Genomic DNA, 24922 nt, shown 5'->3' on the forward strand with positions numbered 1-24922 from the left:
ACCGCAGGGTGAGGATGTGTAATTTGATGACACGCTGAGGCTGAATCTATAAAATACAAACAGAGGTGCCTGGCTGGCTCACTCGGTGGAGTATGCGACTCCTGATCTCGGGATCATGAGTTCGAGCCCCATGTGGGGCGTAGAGCTTACTAAAAAGTAAGTAAATAAATAAACTTAAAAAAAAAAACAAAAAAACAAATTCCCAAAGAGGAAGCTTGTTTTTCTTTAGAGTGAAAGAAAAGCATCCGGCATGGTAAGCAGTTACTAAAAAGGCACGGTCTGAATTCATTCATTCAACAAATATTTAGTTAACCATCTACAGTGCTCTAATAGCTGAAATTCAGCAGTGAACAAAGCAGAAAATATCCTTGCTCTCATGAAGCTTAAATTCCGGTAAAGGGAGATAGACAATAAAAAAGGAAATATGTATAACACATAATAGAGTATAAAATATATATGCACACTCGTACAGTATGTAAGAAAGTGGTTAAGTGTTAGGGGGGAAAAGGTATGTAAGAAAGTGGTTAAGTGTTAGGGGGAAAAAGGTAAACAGAAAGGACTGTTGGAGGAAGTTTTGTTTATTTGTTTTTAAATGCACATGTCAGGGAACAAGGGACCCATCTCCCTGAGACAGGAGAGGGCCTAAGGCCTGATGAGGTGGGGGTGCAGTGGGGCTTGTGAGCAGGAGTCCAGAGGGAGGAGGTAATGGGGAGGAGCCGCCAAGGGAAGGTTTTGAGCAGAGGGACGACATGATAGGACTTCTCTGTCACAGGAGCCCTTCTGTCGCGCTGAGAACAGAGCGAAGAGAAGCAAGAACACGAGTGGGGGAGGAGGCTATTGCAGGAGCCCAGGAGGACCGTGGTGCCTGGTGGCTTGAACCAGGGTGCAGTGGATGCGGTGGGAAGTGGGTGTATTTTCAAGGTTGAAGGGACAGGATTTGCTCATGATGCTGAGTAGGCAGAAGATACAGAGTCAGGAATGTGGGGGAGAGGGCCAGCCCAGGGATGTGTATTTGGCTTTTATCACTGTCTTTAGATTTCAAATACAGTATTTGAAATCTAAAGACTTACAAGATTGTTAAAGATGTACAGACTGAAAAAGGAAGTGGTCCACGGGCGGAGCCCTAGGGCTCACCAGCGTTACTGGGTCAAGAACTGCAAGAACCAGCAAAGACAACAGAGAGTGAGTGGTTAGGAAGGTTGGAGGAGTACCAGCAGAGTGTGGTGCTGACCAAGACGCTAAGGGAAGGAGGCAGTTCGAGGGAAAGGGAGCGTGTAATGGTCTTGCAGTGCTTCCAGAGGCAAAATGAGCCAGGCCGCCCAAGGAGCCCTGGATGGAGGGTGTAGGGTGTGCAGCTTTGGGGGAAACCTCACTGCACAGGCTTCAAGAGAAAAGAAATTTGAGACTGAGTACAAAGAATTACTTGGAAACATTTTGCCATAAAGGGAAAAAAAACGGGGTAAGAGTTTGGGGGAAGTGTGATGCCCTAAGAGGATTTGCTACAAAGAGGACTGTCTGTGGGGCGCCTGGGTGGCTCAGTTGGGGAAGCGTCTGCCTTCGGCTCAGGTCATGGTCCCAGGGTCCTGGGATAGAGCCCCTCGTCCAACTCCTTGCTCAGTGGGAAGCCTGCTTCTCCCTCTGCCCCTCCCCCTGCTCATGCTCTCTCTCCCTCAAATAAATAAATCTTTTTTAAAAAAAGATGACTGTTACCTAAGGAGAAAGAGCTAGTGGAGAGTGATGCTGGAGAGAAAGACGAGGGCTGCTGGAGGGATGGCCCATGTGGGCAAGGGGGGATCCGGTGTACCAACCAATGGGGGGTCTGCCTTCGCCGGGGAGAGAAAGGACCGTTTTCCCTAGTGAAAATGAAAGAGGGCGGAAGAGACAGGACAGGCACGGTGGCTGGGTGTGTGCAGCAGGGGACACCCATGAAAGTTCCCTTCTGGCCACTTCAACAGTCTCAGTAAAATAGGAAAGCAAACCCCTTCCTAAGGACTGCCCCAAACCTCCAGCTCCCTTTGAAACATCAACAGTACAGGATGGAACCGGTTAGGGGGAAATGGCTGTGTCCCCAGCGCTGTCATTCTTTCTGGGCCCCAGTGCCTGTAAGACCCCCAGCAGAGGACGTCCCAGGCAGGAGGAGAGCTCCCCTCCCAGGACAGCCCCTCTTCCTCAGAAACTGCCCAGGGCTTCCTCGGGGTGCTTCCTGCCGTCAGATCTCTTGTCCCCGTCCTTGGCTAAAGGCAAACACCACTGTGAACTTCTCTTTCCCACTCAGTTGACTTTTCTCCCCTAGACCTTTGTGAGGGTTGATTTTCTGCGTCTGCCTGGCTGGGCTCTGGGGCCCAGGTGTTGCTCAAAAGCCAGACCAGATGCCACTGTGACGTATGGGATTACCGCGTAAAGAGGTATCCTGTGAGTCAAGCAGATTACCCCTGCCTCCCGGAACGTGGGTGGACCTTACCCACGAGGTGAAAGCCTTCGGAGCAAGAGAGCTGGTCCCCCATGGACGATGGTTTCACCGACAACGTTTGGAATTCACGATGGTGTGCAAGTGATACGCATTCAGTAGAAACCACACTCGGAATTGGGAACCTTCCTTAAGAGTGTGTTGCCCTAGAATGAGGTGTAGATACGTGCATTTTTAACACTTGGGAAGAGAGGCTCCCCAACAGCAGGAAGTGAAATAAGGAACGGAAGGCATTTCAGATGAAGGCATCCAGGGCCTGAATCCTGCAGCCCCCAAGGAGCCTTCTTCTTTCCTATTTGAACACCACCACCTTGTGGTGAGTACGCGTAACATCAATGGTTTCTTCAATTAGCACGCCTCGTCGTTAGTAATAAACAAGTGTGGGAAACTTACTCTGCACCAAGACCTCTGGGTTTTAGGGATGTGAAGCCAGGCTATGTCGACAATCACCGCGCTGGCGCTACATGCAGGACAAGGGGTGCTGCCGAAGCGCTCAGGAGGGACCTCTGCAGCCGAGGACACGTACATGAGTAAAGCCGAGGGAAGTGGACGCTTTCTGGGCAAGACGAGCAGCATTTGCAAAACCACTGAGGCACCACAGAGCCAAGGACCTTAGGATCGGTTGGCACCAGGTGCTTATATGGCTCAGGTATGTGGGGGCGGGAGGGGGGAGGGTACCAGTGAGACACAAGGATGGAGATAAACAGGATTAGTGAGGGAGGGGCCTGACATACTCTGTTGAGGACTTTGTGTTTTTTAAGATTTTATTTTTATTTTTTTAAAAGATTTTATTTATTTGACAGAAAAAGAGACAGCGAGAGAGGGAACAGAAGCAGGGGGAGTGGGAGAGGGAGAAACACACTTTCTGCCGAGCAGGGAGCCCGATGTGGGGCTCGATCCCAGGACCCTGGGATCATGACCTGAGCCGAAGGCAGACGCTCAATGACTGAGCCACCCAGGTGCCCCAAGATTATATTTATTTATTTGAGAGAGAGTGAAAGAGAGAGAGAGAGCATGAGCAGGGGGTGGGGGGAGGCCAGAGGGAGAAGCAGGCTCCCCGCTGAGCAGAGAGTCCGAAGTGGGGCTCGATCCCAGACCCTGGGATCATGACCTGAGCTGAAGGCAGATGCTTAACCGACTGAGCCACCCAGGCGCCCAAGGACTTTGAATGTGATCACGCTGGCAGACAGAGAGCCCCTGGCAGGTGTGAGTAGGAGAGACACGATCTGACTTGTTCAGGACGGCTTCACATCGCTGCAGGGCAGGAGACCAGACTGGGGTGTGTACAGCTCTAGTCTGGGAGAACCACCCACTGAGAGGCTATGGCAGTAACCCAGGTGCGGACGCAGAGCCCTGCACTAAGGAAGGGACGAAGGGACGGGGGGACACAAAGATCTGCAGGGAGTCACAGGGCCTCACGGAGAAAGAAGCCAGTATGCCTCCCAAGCCGGTGCCCTGTGTAACCTGGCACGTGGTGTTGCCATCCGCTGATGTGAGCGGGGTGGGGGTGACCTCTTCCTCTAGTCTGGGACACAGGGAGCTTGCCCCGTGACCTAGAAGAGGAGCTGTCCAGGAGGCACTCACACGGGTAGGTGCAGGGCTCCGGAGATAAAATCGTGAGCACCTGGGAATACGCAGAAGGAGAAGAGCAGAGAGCTGAAGACCAGAGTTGATGCCAAAGGGGTGTCTGGACGAGAAGGGGCCAGGCGGGAGGGGCAGGAGTGGCAACGGAGCAGCAGGGAAATCAGACCCAGGATGGGACTGGGAGCCAAAGGAGGAGAGGGCTTCAGGCAGGGGTCAGCGCCCACAGCACTTAGCACCTCGAGGCCCCGGGGAGCGATTACAGGGGAACGGCGGAATCACCAAAGGAGACAGTGGTGTGCTCAAGAGTCTACAGGAGATGGGGGCATCGGGAAGGGCAAAGCCTAGCTAAGAAGGAGACAAGAGGCCAGCGGCTACAAGGCAATGTAGGGTCAGGAGGAGATTTCGTTAAGAGAAGAGAAACTGGGAATGCTCAGAAATGGAGGGAATTTGCTCATAGAGAGAGAATGACAAATAGGGGTGTGAGCTTCTTAGAGCTGAGCGGTTAAGCTCCTTGTCCTGGATGGCTCGGTCTCTCCTACTCTCCCCCTCTCTAGAAGAGGAGAGGCCACCTGACTCCTGAGAGTGCTGGGTCCCGGGATAACGCCTGTGATGATGTGGGGACCTACGGGACTTCCGGGGAGAAGGCGAGCGCCCCTCTGTTTCTAGGAGGGGTAGCTGCGTTATACTGGGAGACAGCATCCTGTTGCTGCTAGCGCTTTCTGGAAGTGCAAGTATGCGAAGACAGGGGAAGAGTCTGGAGGTGAAGCCGCCAACGGGGTGTTCTGTAGCAGACTCTGCAGCTTGGCTCATCCGAAATCGACTCCCAACTTTCTGTTTGCAGACCTTCCTATACCTCCTGTACCACAAGCACTAAAAGCTGAATTTCCTAGGCTCCCCTGAAGGTAAGATCCCAGGTATAACTTCAGTTCTGCCAATCAAAGTACTCACATGCCTGAGTTAACTACGGAGAGGCAGGCTCCAGCAGGGACGGTGTGATTCGAGAGCCGGCAGCTTGCTGGGCTGGCAGGAGCGTCCATGGCAGAAGCCCAGCCCCACGAGACCGAGTCTGCTAAGTGGTGCTCTGAGGTGTTCCGAGAAACTCAACCTGGAGTCTAGCTCTTCAGCTTTCCCAACGATACTCTAAGTCCTGTAATAACCTCCAGTGCATACATACCCGTCTGCTTCAACTAGCCAGAGCAGATTCTGTTCTATGCAACTGAACCGTGACGGATAGAGCATCCACATTCACGACAAGGCACTACGGCAGAGGTCAGCAGCAAAACACGGCCTGCCACCCATTTTTGTAAATAAAGTTGTATTGGGAGAAAGCCATGCACATTCACTGATGTCTATGGCTAATTTCATGCAAGAGAGGCAGAGTTGAGTAGTTCCAACGGAAACTACATGGCCCATAAGAGCCCACGATACTTACCGTGTGGCTCTTTCCAGAACGAGTATGCTGAACTACAGTAATTCCCTGACCTACATACAGCATGGGAGTGCCGAGCTCCACGAGGCTGCCAGGATGCCAAAGGACAGACCTATGCCAGCCAGACAAGGAACACGTGGACTTTTCCTTGGCTTCTTTGCACTGGAGATCTTCTTAAATCCCACTCGGGTGTTCAATAACTTCAGGAATGCGGTAAGAATGTGAAGCCACTCGATCTTACACTGAAATAACATTATTGGCAATCGGCTGTCATGCAGAATCCAGAAGGATGGCAAAGGCCGACATAAATGAAAGGACAAACCGTCAAATATTCCCCACCGATATTTATGGCCAAAGTGAACCAGTGCCTGCATTTTTCACTTTAGGTGCCAGGCCTGTATTAGGAAGGTCAAGGTTACGGGAGCCTAGCACCCTCTACCGTGGTGTCAGCGCTGATCACAACTACAGTTAATGACGTGTACGTGTATCTGCTTAGTTTCTCATTTTTCCCACTAGAATGTAAACTCTGCCAGGGCAATAACCAAATCTGTCCTGTTCACCGCGGTATCTCCAGGATCTAGAGCATAATCAGCATTCAAGAATATCCTTTGAATGGGGCACCTGGGTGGCTCAGATGGTTAAGCGTCTGCCTTCGGCTCAGGTCATGATCCCAGGGTCCTGGGATCGAGTCCCACATCAGGCTCTCGGCTCAGCGGGGAGCCTGCTTCTCCCTCTGACCCTCTCCCCTCTCATGCTGTTTCTCTCTCGCTCGCTCTCTAAAAAATAAATAAAATCTTAAAAAAAAAAAAAAATCTTTAAAAAAAAAAAAAAGAATATCCTTTGAATGAATGAGACACTGTTCCAAATATAAGACTAATGCAGCCTTCTAGGTTTAGAGAGAGAACTAAAAAGAGAGCTCTTTACCATCATCATCATCATCACTATCACATAAATTACTGCCTCAATCAGAAGAGGAACTAGCCAATCCAAACATACCTTGTTGGATTTTTTACATGAGCCATTATGTTGCATTTTTTAAAAAATAAGGTGAATATAAATATGGTATATTCAAGACACATCCCAAGCATCATATTTGGCAGAAAACATCTCCTTTTCTCTCCAGGCTGAGTTAATTACTGCTCCTCTGGATGCCCATAATATCTTGTTTCCATCTCTGATAATATGTACCACCCAGCACTCTGATTTCCTTGCTGGCCTGGGAGGTACCTTCTGCCTCATCTTCCCAGACTTCATTACAGCCAGTGGCACCATCACTTGCCCAGTGACCACAGCCAGACCCTGGAGGCATCCCTGACACCTTCCCTTTCCTCTCCTATGGAATTTGGATGCTCTCCTATGCTTTCACTTCTAAGTTGTTCCCCCAAGTCCTGTCTATTCAACCTCCAAAATACATCTCAAGTCCTCCCATGTTCTCTCTGTACCAACACCCTTCTACTACACTTCTTCCCACTTGGTGTGGTACATGCCTTCCTGGTCAGTCTGCTTCTTCCCCCGCTTGGCAGCTACAGTGGTCTTCACAAACACAATCGTCTGATCACATTATTCCCGTTTACAATTCTACAAGGGCTTCCTACTGCTCTTAGAATAAAAAAGAAGTTTTTTTTTAATTATGTAAGTGTCAGGTGTACAGGATTATAATTCAACATCTATATGCACTACAAAGTGACCACCCCTGAAAGCTTCCCACAGAATTTCTTAAAAAGGCAAATGAGATGCTGCATGATCGGGCTCTTTCAGCTCCAGCCTCAGCTCATGTCTCTCTCCCCTGGTTCCTCCAGCCCCCTACACATAGTCTTTTTTTTTCAGTTCCTCAGGCTAGCTCAGCTTCGTCCTGTCAAGGCATGTCTGGGAATGTCTCACTGCAATTCTGACGTCTGAGATATAGGACCCTACTTTCTTATTATTAGAGAACGTGGGTGTAGTACCCCAGGCTAGTCAAAGTTCTACTGGAGGTAAACAATCAAAATGTCCAAACACTGGCGAAGGACAACCACAAACTATGCCATAGTGTTCGTGTGACTGAATCCTATTAAATCATAAAAAATGTTAGAAATAATATTTTAAGGACCTGAGAAAATGTTTCCATAATAAGTGAACAAAAGTAGACTATACAGTCTGATCTTATATACAGTACGATCTCAGCTTTGCAAAACAAGCTGTAGGGAAAATAGATTGTTAAAAAAGTATACTAAAAAGGTAACACTGGTTATCTGTGTACCCCAGATGTCTGAATATACATATACCTATATGCATCTCTCTATGTAGATATATCTTCTTTTTTTACAATGATAATGCAACCTGAAAAAAACATTTTTTAGTAAATAAAAAAAAAATGGTTTTCCAGGTTTTGTATTTTTAAACAGAAGTCATGTTAGCTTGATTTCCAGGCAGTTTTATTGCTTATGTGCCATATCTACACATTCCAGATGGCTTTAGCCCATCTCCACGATTAACTGTTAGCTCCCCTGTTTTTTAATCTATACACAAACTTCCCAAGAGTCCAGGTTTGCTAATTCTAAATCAAAACAGGGTTCCTCTACTTTATTTAACATTTTATTTATTTGAGAGAGAGAGAGAGTGTGCGCAAGAGTAGGGGGAGAGGCAGAGGGAGAAGCAGACTCCCCAGTGATTGGGGAGCCGATGTGGGGCTGATCCCAGGACCCTGAGATCAGGACCTGAGCCACCCAGGTGCCCCCAATTTTCTATTTTATTGTAAAGCACCAGAAGGCAGAATATGTACCTCCCTCATACCGGCAACAGGTCCTTAGGGCAAGTAAATGTTTCATCACTTATAAAACAACAGAAACAAACACAAAAACTTTACTTCTGTGAGGTATAAAAGCAAAAACACACAAACGTATCCTCACGGGCACCTGCTTTTCCAGCTGTGTGGCCTCCTTTCTCCGCTGCTGGGAAGCTCCAGGTTAATGAGCGCTGAACACACAGCAGCTTGTGACAGGTGTTCTGATTTTAACTTCACTCCTGGCTTCTCCTTAACTGACCTGTTCTTATCTTCAATTTGTTCCGTACTCCAAATGCCCTCATTTTAAATGTTTATTTAATCCTCCATTGTACATATTTATTCAAGTACCTGAAATCCCAATTCTGAAATGAGAGCATTTCTGTCCTCTCTTTAAAAGAAGGGAAAGTAGGTACACATGCTACTGATGTCATCACAGAACTAGTTCCTTGGGAGAAAAGTGAGAAAGCAGCACTAAAAATGAAACAGGTTAAGCGACTGCCTTCGGCTCAGGTCATGATCCTGGAGTCCCAGGATCGAGTCCCGCATCGGGCTCCCTGCCCAGCAGGGAGTCTGCTTCTCCCTCTGACCCTTCCCTCTCTCGTGCTCTCTCACTCTCAAATAATTAAATAAAATAAAAAAAAATTAAACAGTCTTTTATCCCCCAAAAGCCTTTTGTAAAGATAAAAATATTGTTTTTCACTTCTATCCCTACATATTTTAAAAAGAAACCTGAAATTTGCTACAAAATCTTGATATTCTGACAGTGGCTTAGTCACCACACAACTCAGAAACTTGTATATTTCCAGAAGCGCCTTCATTTTTCTTCTTCCCATTAAAACTACCTATTCCTGGTGCCATTCGAAAAACCTCCCAACGGGCAACTATCATTTCCTAATGAAACAAAAGAATTGGGAGAAAAAAAAAATCATTGCACATTCTTTTTGGCAAAGTGACCATTTTTCTTTCATTTTCTATATGTAAAGGGAAATCTTCTCCAAATCAGGAAGTACATTTTATAAAAACGCTGAATGTAACAGCAAACTGTACTTATCAAAATGACGCTCAAGACAAAGACAGTTGTGCGTTTTTAATATTAGAGAACCCTAGACGCCCACCATGATTTAAAGGTGCCACAGGCTTTGTGGAATACTAGAGAATCATATTCAGTATCTAACAGCAACCCGCACCAAAGGTCAGGAGCAAAGGGCTGTTAAAATAGCCAAAAGGCAGTAACCCCCGAGATAGTGTTTCAATGGGGAAGTGAGGGGAGTGAAGGCGAACAGCCTGTGAGGGTCGAGCCCAGGCCCACTGCAAGCAAAAAGAACAGCAGTGAGGTCAGCCTCACCAGCGGAGTGAGCAAGGGTGAAGGGGACAGACAAGATCAGAGAAGTTTTTGGAGGCTCAATCACACAGGGCTTTGAAGCATTCGTAAGAGTCTGGTTGTCATGATTTTGATGAGAAGCTATTGGAAATTTTTGAAGGGAAGTGAAAGTTCTGATTATATTTTTTTAAAAATCACTGCTGTTTGGAGAGAGACCATAGAGGAACAAGCGCAGAAGCAGGAGGACCAAATGAGAGACTTACGGTCATCTAGGTAAGAGGAAACTGTAGTTTTTGTTGGAGAGCAGTTGAAATGTGGTCAGATTCGAGGTATTTTTTCAAGGCAGAGTTAACAGAATTTGCTGGCTGCTTGGATGTTGGGTCTGAGCTGAAACGACGGGAGTAAGCTCCAGTGTGGTCGGGAAGGTCAAGGACGGGAAAGCAGGAAGGGCGGACTGGGTGGTTGTGGTTTCACCGATGCTGTTTGGATAGCCTAAGTTCAAATGCCCATCAGACTTCTAAGCTGAGCTGCTGAGGAAACAGCTGGAAATATGCATCTGGAACTCAGGACAGAAGTAAAGCGAAACATTTGGAGGTCACCAGCGCAGATGTTATTTACAGCCACGGAATAAGGCTTGGGGTGGAAACCGCGATGGGAGAAAGTACACGGCCAGAAAGAGAGTATGTCCAAGCCCTGAGCGCTACGGCTGGCACGCCAACATTCAGTGGCTGGGAAAAGAAACAGAAACCTAGAGACACAGGAGGAGGGGCCGGGGAGAAAGAAGGAGATGCAGGAGAATGTGGTGACCTGGAAGCCAACTGAAGAAAAAACATGGAAGACGAGGGAGCAACCAACCGTGTGGTGTAAGGTGAAAACCGGCACTGGGGCGCCTGGGTGTCTCAGTCGTTAAGCATCTGCCCTCGGCTCAGGTCATGATCCCAGGGTGCTGGGATCGAGCCCCACATTGGGCTCCCTGCTCAGCGGGAAGCCTGCTTCTCCCTCTCCCACTCCCCCTGCTTGTGTTCCCTGCTCTCGCTGTCAAATAAATAAAATATTTAAAGAAAGAAAGAAAAAGAAAGAAAGAAAGAAAACCGGCACAGACCCTGGACTTCACAAGTGCCACGGGGGGTGATGGAGGCAGCCTGAGAGGAGAGGAGGCAGGAGGAAACAGCAGTGTAACTAGAACCGTGGAAGCAAGTCTTTCATTCAAAGAGCTGCTTTTCGTTTCGTTCTTAAATAAAGGGGAACAAAGAAATGGGTGGGACCTAGAAGGGGACGTCTGGTCTGGGGGTGTTAAAAACAAGGGTTATTAGCAGGTACTTGTTACATACATAAAAACACCACGAGGAACAAATGACAACAGACAAGGTGCCAAAGATTCCACAGCCTAAACATGATTTACATTTCAAGTTCCGTACAGCTGGACACGTGACTGACATTTCCTGGGCTTCAGAGGGAGGTACAGCAGTTTTCCTTACCTGCTCACCTACATTCCCACATAAATGAGGTATAAAACGGAGTTAACTCCATTTATAGTCAACACACTATTTCAAGCGTTAAAATGCATCCTACCTTAAAGATTTCTTTTTTTAGTTGATTGCCTGAAAACTAGCTCACAGCTGCCAGTCCAGAGTGCTTTTATCCAAATTAGCTTTTGGCCAAGACGCCAGCCAAATACAAAAACCAAAACCGAAAGTTTCAGCGTTCGCTCCGTGGGTCCGGCTGAGGCTCACGAAGAACCTCTCGGCCACTTGCTTCTGTTCTGAGATTTTTTCCCAAAAACAGGTTTTCTGGTCAAAGGGAAACTAGGAGCAAAGCAGAAGGCTGCGCCGACTCTCACTGCTGAGGGAGGCAAGCGCCCACCGAAGGGACGCAGGCGCGCCCGCCGGCCCCAAGCCCCGCTGCCCCGCCGCCGCTCCCGCCCAGGCGCCCGCTACTCGCCTGCACAGCGGCGGCCAGCGCCCGGCCCCGCGGCTCCCTCGTCTTCCTCTCCCCGGCGCCGAACCCGCCGGCGGCTACTTCCCCGGCGGCGCCGGGACCGAGGGTGCCCGGCCCGGCGCGCAGGCCCCGCCCCTCGCGCGCCCACGCCCTCCGCCCCCGCGCGCCCCCGGGACTGAGGGTGCCCGGCCCGGCGCGCAGGCCCCGCCCCTCGCGTGACACCCGGACTGAGGGCGCCCAGGCCCGGCGCGCAGGCCCCGCCCCTCGCGCGCCCACGCCCTCCGCCCCCGCGCGCCCCCGGGACTGAGGGTGCCCGGCCCGGCGCGCAGGCCCCGCCCCTCGCGTGCCCACGCCCTCCGCCCCCGCTAGTGAGGGCGCCCCGGCCCGGCGCGCAGGCCCCGCCCCTCGCGTGCCCGCCCACCGCCCCCGCGCGCCCCCGGGACTGAGAGTGTCCCGGCCCGGCGCGCAGGCCCCGCCCCTCGCCCCCGCGCGCCCCCGCTAGTGAGGGCGCCCCGGCCCGGCGCGCAGGCCCCGCCCCTCGCGTGCCCACGCCCTGCGCCCCCGCGCGCCGCGTGGAGGGAGAGTATACGGGTCCGGCGCGCAGGCTTCTGTGCGGGTAGGCTCTTGGGCGTGAACCCGCAGAGGGCGGCCCCGCGGCAGCCGGTCCCAGGAACCCTCCTGGGGTCTCTGCGCAGGAGGACGAGAGGGCCAGAAGGGGGTGCGGAGGAACGGCAGTCGCGCGCGACGGGGGGGGGGGGGGACTGTCACCCAGGCGAATAGGCACGCTCCTTGCGCAGCCGCGGCTTTTTAACGGCCCCGGACGCCCTGGCCTGGAGGCCGTGGGTGCGGTCGACGCCAGTGGGTCTGCTCCGCACAGACGTAGGTGCTGGGATGAGGGCTGCAGTCGTTGCCTTCGCGTATCCCAGACAGGAGCCCCAAAACTCTGAAGGAAAGAAACCCCGGGCTTACCCAAACCCTAGACCCTTCCCGAGGTTCTGCCGCTCCCCCAGTCCTCCAGGCTGCCCCCTGGTTTCTCTGGGGCCCCTTCACTGACTAGTGCTGTCGTCGGCCTTGGGCAGGGAGGCGGGGCGCATCAACCCCCGCGAAAAAGCCGCCGAGGTACCTCTCTAGGCTTCCCTCCGCCCACCCGAAACAGACTGGAATTCCGCTGACTATGAAGGGAGAACAAAAAAGCAATCAAGTAAAAGAAGCAAAAAAAGCCTTGTAAAGCCAAATACCTAATTCTACCCTATCTACCTCAAGCCCCCAGTCCTAGTCATACCCTATCAACCCAGTTCACAACTCCTCTCCACCTCCATTTTTTAATACTCAGGCAATCCCTACTCCCTGCCAAAATTTCCTCTCCCTGTACTTCACCTGACAACCCTTCAAGTCAGTGCTTTTCAGTTTTGCCCCTGAAATACCACTAATGACAAATGTGATAAGCATTTCCCCACTCACCACCCACATGGCATTCATAAGTCAACCCTGAGTGACCAGTGTCAAGGGCAAATTTACTTGAATTGTTCCATTTTATATTTTAAATTGATCCAAATTTGCATTGTTCTTCATAAATACGTGGTGTACTAAGACAATGTGTTAAATTGGCTGAGTTTAATTAATTTTCTCCCCACATTATCAAGTATACATTTCAAGAAAATGCACCAATCATTTATGCCACAAATATTTGGTATCATCTATGTACCGGGCAGGAGGAATATAGCGTGGTTCCAGTCCTCATGGAGATTTTGCAGTCTAGTCCCAGAGAAGACAATAGGAATGAGACAAGCAAGGCAACTCAGGATCCGTTCATTGGTAATGATGAATGAATGAAACAAGCCAAGTGGGGAGGAGTGCTAATTAAATCAGAGAAGAGATGGCTCCTCCCACATGTAAAAGGTTTTTCCTGTGGCTTCACACCCCTGAAACGTTTGGCATTAAATGCTGGTGTTTTCAAGGTCTTGAAACTCTGACTTCTTTAGCTAGCTTACTCAGCCATTTCCCTGGATATCTAACCTATGCCCAGCATACCCACACATAACTCAGCAAGTTTAGAAATGACTTGAACATGATTAATGAACTTGACCTGATTGATATACATAGATTATACATAGATTATGGCACCCAATACAATTTCAGGACACATATTTTTCAAGTACACAGGGAACATTAACAAAATCAGACAGTAACAAAATTAGACCATATTTTTGGCCACAGAGCACATCTCAATTAAAGAAAAATCTAAACAAACCAAAAGATTGAAATACAGGACAAGTTCTCTGACCACCTAGGTATTGGTGTGAAAAACAAAAAGATAACTAGAAAAACCCCTATGTTTGGAAATTAACACGTTTCAAAATAATCCATGGGTCAAAAAAATCACAACAGAAATCAAAATATTTTGGTCTGGATGTTATTAAAAATACCTTTTATCAAACCTCGTGGGACATAACTAAAAATATAACTAGAGGGGAATGTCTAGTCTTAAAAGTACACACTAGAAAACAAAGCCAGAGAATCAACTTTCTAAACATCCATATCAAGAAATTAGGGTGGGGGAAGGGAACAAGAAATGAAATCCATATAGAGAAAAAAATGGAAATAATGAAAATAAGATCAGAAATCAAAGAAGTAGAAAAAGTAACTGAGGATCAACAAGAGCAAAAGATGGTTCTTGGAAAAGACTAATAAAATTAATAAGCCACTGGTAAAACTACTCAGGAAAAAAAGGGACAGAAAAACATATCACACTACAAGTAAAAAGGAAGCACTGCTACAGATAATAAGAAATTTAAAAGATGAAAGATATTATTAACAACCTCATTCCAATAAACTAGGTAAAATGAGCTGGGAGAGACAGTTGTCATGTGTCTCTCGTGTTCCTCCATGTTTTGCTGGGTATATCAGGAATGCAAGACCCTGACGACTCCTTATCTGAGCCATTTCCCAGGCTGGTAAAGTGAGCAACCTTGAGACATGAGGTGATGTCTCCCTCCAGGACAAAGGACAGGCTTGCTTACTGCTTGCTTTAAAAGTGGGGGGTTCCTCAAGCTCTGCGTTCCTCAGACGTGACACAAACCCACTATGTGTAGCACCCACCTAAGCCTCTTCACGTCACCCCCGTGGGACTTGTGAGCAAGAAGAACCACTGCAAATGTGCTGACAGTAACGCTCATTGCCATGCCATGGGTAACCAAGTCCTTTGTCTCTGTGCCAGGAGTCTTATGTTTTCTGCCAGCACGCATCAAACGGTAACAGGCTAATTTATTAGATGGTAAGTGGGCTAAAATCAAATCCCAGACCTGACAAAATGGATAGGAAGGATTCTAATGATGATGGAGCGAAGATGTCAAATCTCACTGCCCCCCACTGTCCGCCCTGTCGAAAAAAAAGTAAACTGGAAAAAATCGTCAAAAGAATCATCTCAGGGACGGCTGGGTGGCTCAGTCGTTAAGCGTCTGCCTTCAGCTCAGGTCATGATCCCAGGGTCCTGGGATCGAGTCCCATATTGGGCTCTTTGCCTGCTTCTCCCTCTGCCCCCTCCCCCTGCTTGTGCGCTCTCTCTCTGACAAATGAATAAAATCTTAAAAAAATAATAATTTGAGGACTCTGGAAATTGACCAAAGGCAAACAACAAATTGAGAATCATTTATTCATTTTTTAAAACCCTGTGAACTGTGGGCAGGAGTAGTGGGAGTGTGTGGCATACTTGCCAGAAGCTGTTCTGATCTCCCAACTCCCCGCCGACTCCCCAGCTTGTTGGTGCCACATTGTTACCAGGCTGAGGCTGACACCGAAGCCAAGGAGCGCACGTGCACTGCTGGAGAGCGCTAACTTGACTTGCAGTGGATGGCAAAAAGTCCATTCCTAATGGTGCTGGCAACCAAAATGGCAAACTTGGGAGGAAATAAATGGGGAAAGCCCATAGCTCCGCCAACCTGAAACTGTGGATGCATCTGAGGTGAGTAGTAGACCAGTGGACTAGCCAGAAATTTAACAGAAGACCCTGGAAACGAGAGCCCCTGAGTGTCAGGATGAACTCTTCACATATGTCTGCACGACTGGGAGGCTCCATATACATAGGGGAGACACGAGGCTGCCCCTGTAGATATCTGCACTTAAACCCTGGTTCTAGTGCTAACCGGGTGACTGTGGACAAGTCAACTCAACTGTTCTGTGCTTTGGTTTCTTAACTGGTACCACGGGGGGGAAAAGCACTGTTCAGAGGAGAAAATAAATTATATACCTTAAATGTAGAACACAGAACAGCAGGTACATAGTATTACAAAAGAGTTTGCCATTCTTCTCAGAATGTGGTATATAACACTTCATCAGAATCCTTGGGGGGATTTCCAAGATTCACTCCAGAATTACTGAATCAAAGTCTCAGGGTCAGGGGAAAGAACCTGAGAAAGATCAGTATTTTACAAATAGAATGGTTGATTCTTATAGCATTGATGTTTGAGAACTACTACTTTCAGGTAAGATATTATAATTTTCTGTTTAGGGTCTGTGCCCAGATGCCTTGAGGATAGAAACTATCAGGATCCCCCATTGCCTAACACACAATAGACATTGAGTCAAGCATCTATTGGACAGTAGAAAGTTTTATATAAAGCTAATCACACCCAACCCTCCAATTCCCGCAATAAAAAGTCTAAACCTTTTTATTAATATGAAAAAGCTAAAATTAATATCACACAGAGCAGTGATTCTTTAAAACTACTTGAGTCATGGACTCCTTCGAGAATGTGATGAAAACCACAAACTCTCCAGAAGACTGAAGATGTATGTAAAATCTTGTAAATCATTTTAAGGGGTTTACCCCAGGCTAAAAACCTCTCCTGTGAAAACTGACTTGTCTGTCTCCTAGAACAAAACAGTAAGTTCTTGTTTATCCCTGAATCCCTCTTTCTAGGGAAAAAAGCGTAGAACGTCCTTGGCGCTGAAAAAATAGTTGAAAGAATGAAATGAGTCATTCACTGATAAAAGGGTATGTATCATTTGGAGGTCACCTGGAACTCCTTCCTCAAGTCACCCAAGGGTTTGCAAGTCTTATTCACGAACAGGGGTTGCAAGTCTTATTCACGAGCAGGCATAACCTTGGATTTCTGGAGGTAGTGTTGAGAAAAGAGGTCATTTGGACCAGTGTTCTCACTGAAGATGAAACATGAGGAAACACAGTAAGCATCTGCTGCTTGAAGACATAAAAGATAGGATTTACCAGGTCAAATTAAGGAAGAGGATTAGAGTTCAGGAAATAGTGCCAGAACTACTTGGCCCTTGTGGTGGATTACCAGTCTAGAGGAATTAGTAGAGAGGCAAAGTTGTAGTTTCACCAACAATTAGAGTTGGAAAGGCAAAGACTGGAGCCCAAGGGCTGTAACCTGGAGTCGGGGTACAGAGTGCAGTGCAGTGGGTATCTGGAGGGAGACAGAGAATCTAAAGCCTAGGTTCCAGACTCCTAATGACCTCAGGCACTTGGCAGAGAGAAATAAAAACCTCTTAAGGAAGATAAAGTCATCCCAGATCTCAAATTATTTCTATATTTTTTTCCCAGTGTTTTCAAGCAAACAGTTAAAGACAATGCCAAGACAAGCAAACAGTTAAAGACAATGCCAAGACAGCACTAATTACCAGCGACATGAACTAGAGATAGCAGGCTGTGGATACTGGAATTTTCAGACACAAAGGATAATGCATGGAAATAAAATCCTCACTTAAAAATGCAGCAAGGAACTGGAGACCATAAAATGTAACAGAGCACGTAAGAAAAAGAACCTAACCAAAAAAACCCCAACCAAACAAAAAAACACAACAAAACCAGAAATAAAAAATATAAAAAATGAAATTATGAACTCAATAAATGAGGCTAATGGCCAATTAGAAATAGCTGAAAAGTGAATTCATGATTTATAGGCTATAGAAGAAACCATCTAGGATGATGCAGAGAAAAAAAATGCAGAACACCTAGAAAAATGAAGATACAGGAAATACACCAAAGAAGGTCTAACGTGTTGGAGCCCCAGAAGTCAAGGAGCGAGAATACTGGGCAGAGGCGGAATTTAAAGATTATAGCTGAGAATTTCCCAGAATTGATGCATCAATCCACATACCCAAGATGCCAAACAAAATCCAAGTGGAAAAATACAGTGAAATCCTCCCTTAAGACACAGCATAATAAAGCTGCAGAAAAGTAAATACAAGGAAAAAACCTTGAAAGCAGCCAGAGGAAAAAGATTCCATTAGTTTCAATGGAGCAAGAGACTAATAGCTCATTTCTTCATAGCAACGATACAGAAGCCAGAAGACAATGGGAAGATATCTTCAAGATCTTCACCCAAAGAGAATTCCAGACCCAGAAAAAAATACCCTTTAAGAATGAAGGAAAAAGGGGTGCATGGGTGGCTCAGTCAGTTCAGCGTCTGCCTTTGGCTCAGGTCATGATCCCAGAGTCCTGGGATCAAACCCCGCATCGGGCTCCTTGCTCAGTGGGAAGTATGCTTCTCCCTCTGCCCCTCACCCTGCTCATGCTCTCTCTCACTCTCTTTCTCAAATAGATAAAATCTTTAAAAAAAAAAAGGGGAAGGAAAAATAAAGACATTTTCAAAAAAAAATTCAGGTGAATCTGCCACTAGCCGAACTACACTAAATTGTTCCAGATGGTAGCTCAAAGACACAGCAAAGAACAGAGAGCAAAAAGGATGGTAAAGATATGGGTAAACCTAAAGGAATACTGACTATACAAAACAATAATCATGACATATTTAAAGATACAAAATACATGACAACATATAGAAAGGGAGGTAAATGGAGTCATAAGGCAACTGTCAACAAATGTCAAAGAATTTCAATCACGCAGAGAATAATATATTCTCTAATAACAATGCAATCACTCAGATAGCTATGGCTGAAAATTAAGAACTCTAGTTCCAAATAGTATCTGTGGGTCAAACACAAGTAATAATGAAATCAGAAAACTCTGAAGTTAATAAGCAACTAAAACAGATCACCAGACATGTAGAATGGAGTCTGTGATAGGTAGAATTCCAAGACAGCCTCTACAACAGATCCCCATATCCATACCCTTGTGAGGGCAGAACCTACAAACTTGCTTCTTACCAACAGATAGGGCAAAGATGATAAGATTTTAGAGATGCAATCAATGTTCCTATTCCGTTGGCTCTGAGTTAGTCAAAAGGGAGCTTATTCTGGGTGGTTGTGACCTCATCAGGTGAATCCTGGCTGGGCTTTTGTGAAAGGGACTCACAGCAGAGAGAGTCTCTCCTCCTGGCCAGGAAGCAGCATGCAGTCAAGACGTGATCTGCTTATATGGACAGGCAGCCTCTAGTGACGGAGGGCCACAAGGAACTGAATTTTGTCAGCAACCTGATGAGTGTGGAAGAAGACCCCATGCTCCAGCTGAGAACGCAGTCCAGGTGACTACCTGATGCAGCCTTGTGAACCCCTGAACAGAGGACCCAGCTAAGCTGTGCGCAGACTCTTGACCCAGAGCAACTGGGAGATAAGAGACGTACGCTGTTGTAGACGGGTAAACTTGCGGTCACTTGTCACAGAGCACAGAAAATGAACATACAGCTAAAGTCGCATTTAGAAGGAAATCTACAGTTTTAAATATATATTAGACTAAGAAGTTGAAGATCCAAGCAAAATATCCATGACAGTAATACAGAAAAGTGACAGATTATTTTTAGTTGAAAATTGGGCTAATTCCAAACTTTGCACAAAAATGCAAATAGATGACAGCCAAAAATCTCGAAGAAAAAGGTATAAAGACCTGTTTTACCAGACATCAAGAATTTTAAAATCTTTAGTAATTAAGGCAATATGTTACTGATGTATGGACAGAGTGACCAATGGAATAGAATGAAAAGCCCAGAAACAGACTCCGGTAAATATGGGCATTTATCGATGACAGAATTGGTATGGCAAATCAAAACAGAGAAAGAGGAGTTTTCAAGGAATTAAGAAAAAAACAAAAACGAGGTTATTTATCTTATCCTCTACATAAAACTTGATTCAAGTAGAAGACAAAATTTACATATTTTAGAACATAGCACAAAAGAAGATATTCACGACTCCAGGACAGAGAAGTATTTCTTCCACAAGACACAAAACCACCAACAATACAGAACAAAAACTGATACACTGCATTAGGATCAGAAAGATAAAGAGACTGTGAGAAAATATTTGAAACAGTTATAACCAAAGGATTAGCCTCCTGAATTTATAAGGGGATCCTGTGAACCAAAAAATGTTGGAACAATCCCATTTTTTAAAAAAAATGGGCAAATGATTTGAACAGGCACTTTACAAAAGAAATCCAAATGGTAAGCAAACAAATGAACCTCATGGAAATGCAAATTAAGCAACACCAAGTAGAATACCAGTTTAAGAACACATACATGTATCTAAAAAGGTAACTGAAATACATTTTTTTAAAAATTATTAACATATAATGTATTATTTGTTTCAGGGGTACAGGTTAAATGGATGGTGGGATTATGGATGGATTGTATTCTTTGCCCTATTATTTCTCGAATTCTTCAGTGTTGCCTTTAGGATGTCACACACCCAGGAGATTTTTTGAAAGTCTCCAAGTCTGACAATACCAAATGTGGAGCCATCCCCCTGCTGCTGGTCAAAGCACTGATTGCTACAATCGCTTTCAAAAAGTGAGATATGACCTCGTAGAGATGAAGATGCACCTACTCCATATGCAAACAGTTCTACTCCTGGAGGTATTAGTCTCAAGAGATCCTACACATATGCAATGGGACAGATGTGTAAGAATGTTCTTCGTGGCTTTGCAAAAATCCAAGTGCCAGCAACAGCAGAAGAGACACACAACTGCAGTGCACTCACAGGATGGAAACCAACCATAGCCAGAGGCATCAACGTGGATGACTCAGCAAAACAAAGTCGCAAGAGAATACATGTATTATCCTAATGACTAAATAGGATTTAATACTTTGTTAAACTTTAATAAAGGGCACCTGGGTGACTCAGTCGGTTAGGCGTCTGCCTTCGGCTCAGGTCATGATCCCAGGGTCCTGGGGTGGAGCCTGATGTCGGGTTCCCTGCTCAGTGGGGAGTCTGCTTCTCCGTCTCCCTCTGCTCATGCTCTCTCTCTCTCAAACGAATAAAATCTTAAAAAAAAACCAAAACTGGGCGCCTGGGTGGCTCAGATGGTTAGGCGTCTGCCTTCGGCTCAGGTCATGGTCCCAGGGTCCTGGGATCGAGTCCCACATCGGGCTCCCTGCTCCTTGAGGGCCTGCTTCTCCCTCTGCCTCTCTCGAATAAATAAATAAAATCTTTAAAAAAAAAAAACAACAACCCAAAACTATCATCAGTGCTATTCACAGTGTGGTCCACAAGGCCACACCCAACTGTTACTGGTTGAAGAAGAGATAAGCACAAAAAGAGAACGTAAGCATGCCTAGAAAGCAAGCAGTTACAAAGGCTGATAGTAATTTGACGGTGCCAAAATACTGAAGCACGTGATTCTGTATTTACACAAGTATCAGTTTGTGATGGTTTGGAAATTAAAGAGTGGCTTGAGAAGAACTATTACACAAAACTGATAAGACTATAAAGAAAAATAAGAAAATTATTTTCATTACCATCAGAACACTGGTTATGTCTAGGGAAGGTCAATGATGTGATCAGTTAAGGATACACAGAAGCTTACTACGGTGCAGGGAATGCCGCATTCAACCTGAGCACTGGTTACACGAATGTACGCTTTACATTACTTCTCTCTAAATTATACATATTTAATAATTTCTGTATTATGTCAGAATTCACAATTTTAAGTTGAAAATCTTATTCAGGCAACATAATACCAATTCTTTAAAATATATGCATGTATCTATAAAAGTAACCTAAATACATCCAAGTGGATGCTGGGATTGAGTGGATTTTACTCATTGAGCCATTCATTCTCAAATTCTTGTGTTGCCTTTTCTGTTTAAAGGAGTAGTAATCGGGCGCCTGGGTGGCTCAGATGGTTAAGCGTCTGCCTTCAGCTCAGGTCATGATCCCAGGGTACTGGGATCGAGTCCCACATCGGGCTCCCTGCTAGGCGGGGAGCCTGCTTCTCTCTCTCTCTCTGACTCTCATGAATTAAAAAAAAAAAAACCAAAACATTAAAGGAGTAGTAATCACTAGTAGTTACCAGTGCTAAAAGAGACTGTGCCAGGCCAGTGTTACTTCTAGTCTATCTTGATTCCAGCCAGTAATATGATCACTTCTAGTATCTTATGGATAAAATGGGGCAATGTGGACTGAAAAACAGTGCATTTGGTGATGCCATCCTTGTATTTCCTCCCAGATCTGGAAACAACCATGACAGAGAAGTTAGATCAAACATCACTTTTATTATTAACAAAGTTAAAGAACATGTTTTTTCAATACGTGGCAACGGAGACTGGCTAAAAGCCCATATCCCTGAATTAGAGATTAATCCACTTAATCACTGGCCTAGTTAGACAACCATGGGCTTCCCCTGTGGGAAGCCAGAGTGAAATTCCTTGGGGAGTAAGTCTTTAGATCCTGTAGTCTCTTTACTTCTAGCATCCTAGAATGTCTTGAGACTCTCCAAGTCGATTTCGCTTCACTACTTAAGTAACATTAGTTGCTCATAGAGCTATCCTGTCTCCCTCAACTAAGTTAGGTTCCTGGGGGTCAGACTATCTTCTTCATTTTTGAAACATCTAGCAGACTATTAAGTACACAATAGATAAACGCTTTCACATTTGTGTTACATATTATTTAAGAGCCATACGAATAGAGGCTACAGTAAGAACTTCAGAACCTAAAGATCAAGAGACTAGAACTGGACCAATGAGAAAAACAGAGCTATTTATGAAGTGTTTATCTATGATAGGCACTAAGTGTTTCATAAATACCTCTCATTATAGTAGGTATTACCTTAGCAGTAGATGAAGAAACAGAAATACAGAGAATTCATAAAATCCTCTGTGTGAGGTCACACAACCATAACTTGAACTTGGCTGTGACTCCAAAGCCAAAAAGCCCTGAAGTGCCGTTGAGCTGTACCGAAATCAAGATAGCTAAGCCTTCCGAGATCTACCCTTAATTGGTGTGTATAAGGCAGTGCTGCACAGTGGCCGGAGAGGGCTCTGGAGCCGGACTGCCACGGGTCACACCACCGCTGCTCACGACTGAGGTATAGGAAGGTTCTTACGCCTCTGTCTCCTCATCTGTGAAATGGGAAGAATATCCTTAGTTCACGGGATTATCGCAAAGATGAAACATGTCGACACAAGTAAAATACTTAGCATAGCACCCAGCACAGGGTAAGCATTCAATAAATATTAACCTATGTTTGCTGTTCCTTCTCTGCTACTTTTGTTGAATTTTGCCCAGGAACCAGGATGTCCCCTATGACTGCATTATGAAGGGAAAGGAAAAAACCCGAGGAAACTTGGTATTGAACAACCTAAGGTTAATTTACTTAAAAAAAAAAAAAAAAAAACCCACAAAAACGAAGAGCTTTTTAGGAAACTGAGGGTTTAACTTCTTTTCACCTAAACTTGCAGTAAGAAATGCACAAAGGTTAAAAAGGAGGTAGTTTAGAGGTGATATTCCTCTTCTTTATCTTTCTTGACCAGCCCCTGAGATGTTTAAATGAAATACCAAATAAAAATCACTCTCTCCCAGGGCACCTGGGTGGCTCAGTTGGTTGAGTGTCTGTCTCTTGATTTCGGCTGAGGTCATGATCTCAGGGTTGTGAGATTGAGCCCTGAGTTGGGCTCCACGCTGGGTGTGGAGCCTACTTAAAAAAAAAAAAAAAAAAATCACTCTCTCGCTACAAACTGTACCCCAAGCTGCAAGTCTGTAAGGAGCTTTAAAAAGACAAATCCTGACAGAAACAAATGAAGTCAGTTTGTTGAAAGATTTTTTTTTTATTCTACAAGAATTGATTGGTGCAATCCTGGAGAACCAACATGTGTTTAGAGAAATTTTTCTTTTCAAAAGTAAATGAAAACCCCCTTTGAATTATTTATATATTAACTTGTTTAATTTTTTAAAACAATAGTCATAGGCTCTGCTTTGTCCTATTTAACTATAAATGTTACACATTTACAAACTGAAGCAAAAGTGGATGTACAGAGATTTAAATGAAATCTTTCAAAGAATAAAATTGCTTTTCAGTTCACTGTATTTTCAAAGTTGATTATCGTATCAGTCAGGATGAAAGCTGTGAACCACAAACCATTTGTTTCTTTAATAGAAAAAAGAATGTTTAGATTATTAGCAAAGTAATATCTTTAAATGGATCTTCACACAGTTGAAATTTTAGTAATAAACTTGTGTATCAAGTCCCTTTCCATTATTTATTTTACTTTAAAAATATATACAGCTAGTGATGTTAAATATATATTCTGAGCCATCTGTCTAAACATAAATATTTGGGAAATTCAAACTGTTCCAACAAGTTATGAAAGGATTAAAGAAAAAAGATGAGCTACAAATTATATAGTAGGAGGAAGAGAGAAAAAAGGTCTTAACATTTAGGTCTGGATAGAGATGTATTTTCTAATTTACATACACATACCCGGTGGAGTATAGACAGCCATCAAACTTGAACCAGTTGCATACAGACTAGACCAAGCCTGTACTATTTTCTACAGCGGGTTAACAGTGGTGATTTCAGAAACTGTAACCGATCTCAATAGTTTCATCAAAAGTTATTTGTAGTAATAGTCTAGTATCATGAAGTTTTGATAGGCACAGATCAGAGGACTACATTACCTATGCTAAACTCCGTGCACTGATGATACCTGACTCTGCCTCATTATGGTGTCAAGTGTCCGAAGTCAACAGAGCAGACCGGTAGCCAGAGAGGAGGACACGGGACGCACGCCCGTGCTTATCAATCACATTAACGCTAGTGCTGAAAACGTGCAAATCTAAATCTAGAGGGACACTTAGAAAGCTGCAGGGCAACTCCACTGCAAGAACCCAAATAGGTAAATCTGCAAAATCTGAGACTTCCAGTTCCTGATACACAGTTTAAGGAGTTGCTATTTGGTCTTGGAAATTTTTAGAATTGAAGGGTTGAAAATGGTTCGTCCCTTGCTACACTGTGGCAACTGAAATTAGCAAGCATGACAACTATGAATTTGTCCTGCTCTTACACGCAGAAATGTATATGCTCTTTGAAGACAGTTAAAGACAGCTTAGCATTAAGAGTTAACTTCTAGTCCACAGTGATAAGTGACTCGAACTGCTATTCTATTCTAGCTATGTGCCACTTACCAGAATCTCTACAATAGGACAGTCTTGCTCAACACTCATCACTCTTGGGTGGGGGAGGGAGGCAGGGCAAAAAGCAGTTGCCTTTTTTTTTTTTTTTTTAACAGCAGAAAA

General features: G+C 45.4%; 1 protein-coding gene across 4 annotated transcripts in view; it reads right to left on the reverse strand.

Annotated features, from left to right (window-relative positions):
* TICAM2 (TIR domain containing adaptor molecule 2) overlaps positions 1–24900 on the reverse strand; it is a 63241-nt gene extending 38341 nt beyond the window's left edge. The window contains exons 1-2 of one of the 4 annotated variants that reach the window (XM_064595799.1): positions 22457–24900; positions 21702–21859 (exon numbers count right to left, since the gene is read on the reverse strand). The gene's annotated coding sequence lies outside the window, so the exon portion shown is untranslated. Of the gene's footprint in view, positions 1–11137; positions 11436–11506; positions 11664–21701 lie in introns of those variants that run through there. The other 3 variants (XM_064595798.1, XM_045891130.3, XM_045891141.3) reach the window with 3 other exon arrangements.
* Between the last annotated feature and the right edge of the window lie 22 nt (positions 24901–24922).

This window comes from Mirounga angustirostris, unplaced genomic scaffold, assembly GCF_029215605.1.
Source record: "Mirounga angustirostris isolate CCGP_5_RB_7025 unplaced genomic scaffold, mMirAng1.0.hap1 SCAF_7, whole genome shotgun sequence".
Taxonomy (NCBI): Eukaryota; Metazoa; Chordata; class Mammalia; order Carnivora; family Phocidae; genus Mirounga; species Mirounga angustirostris.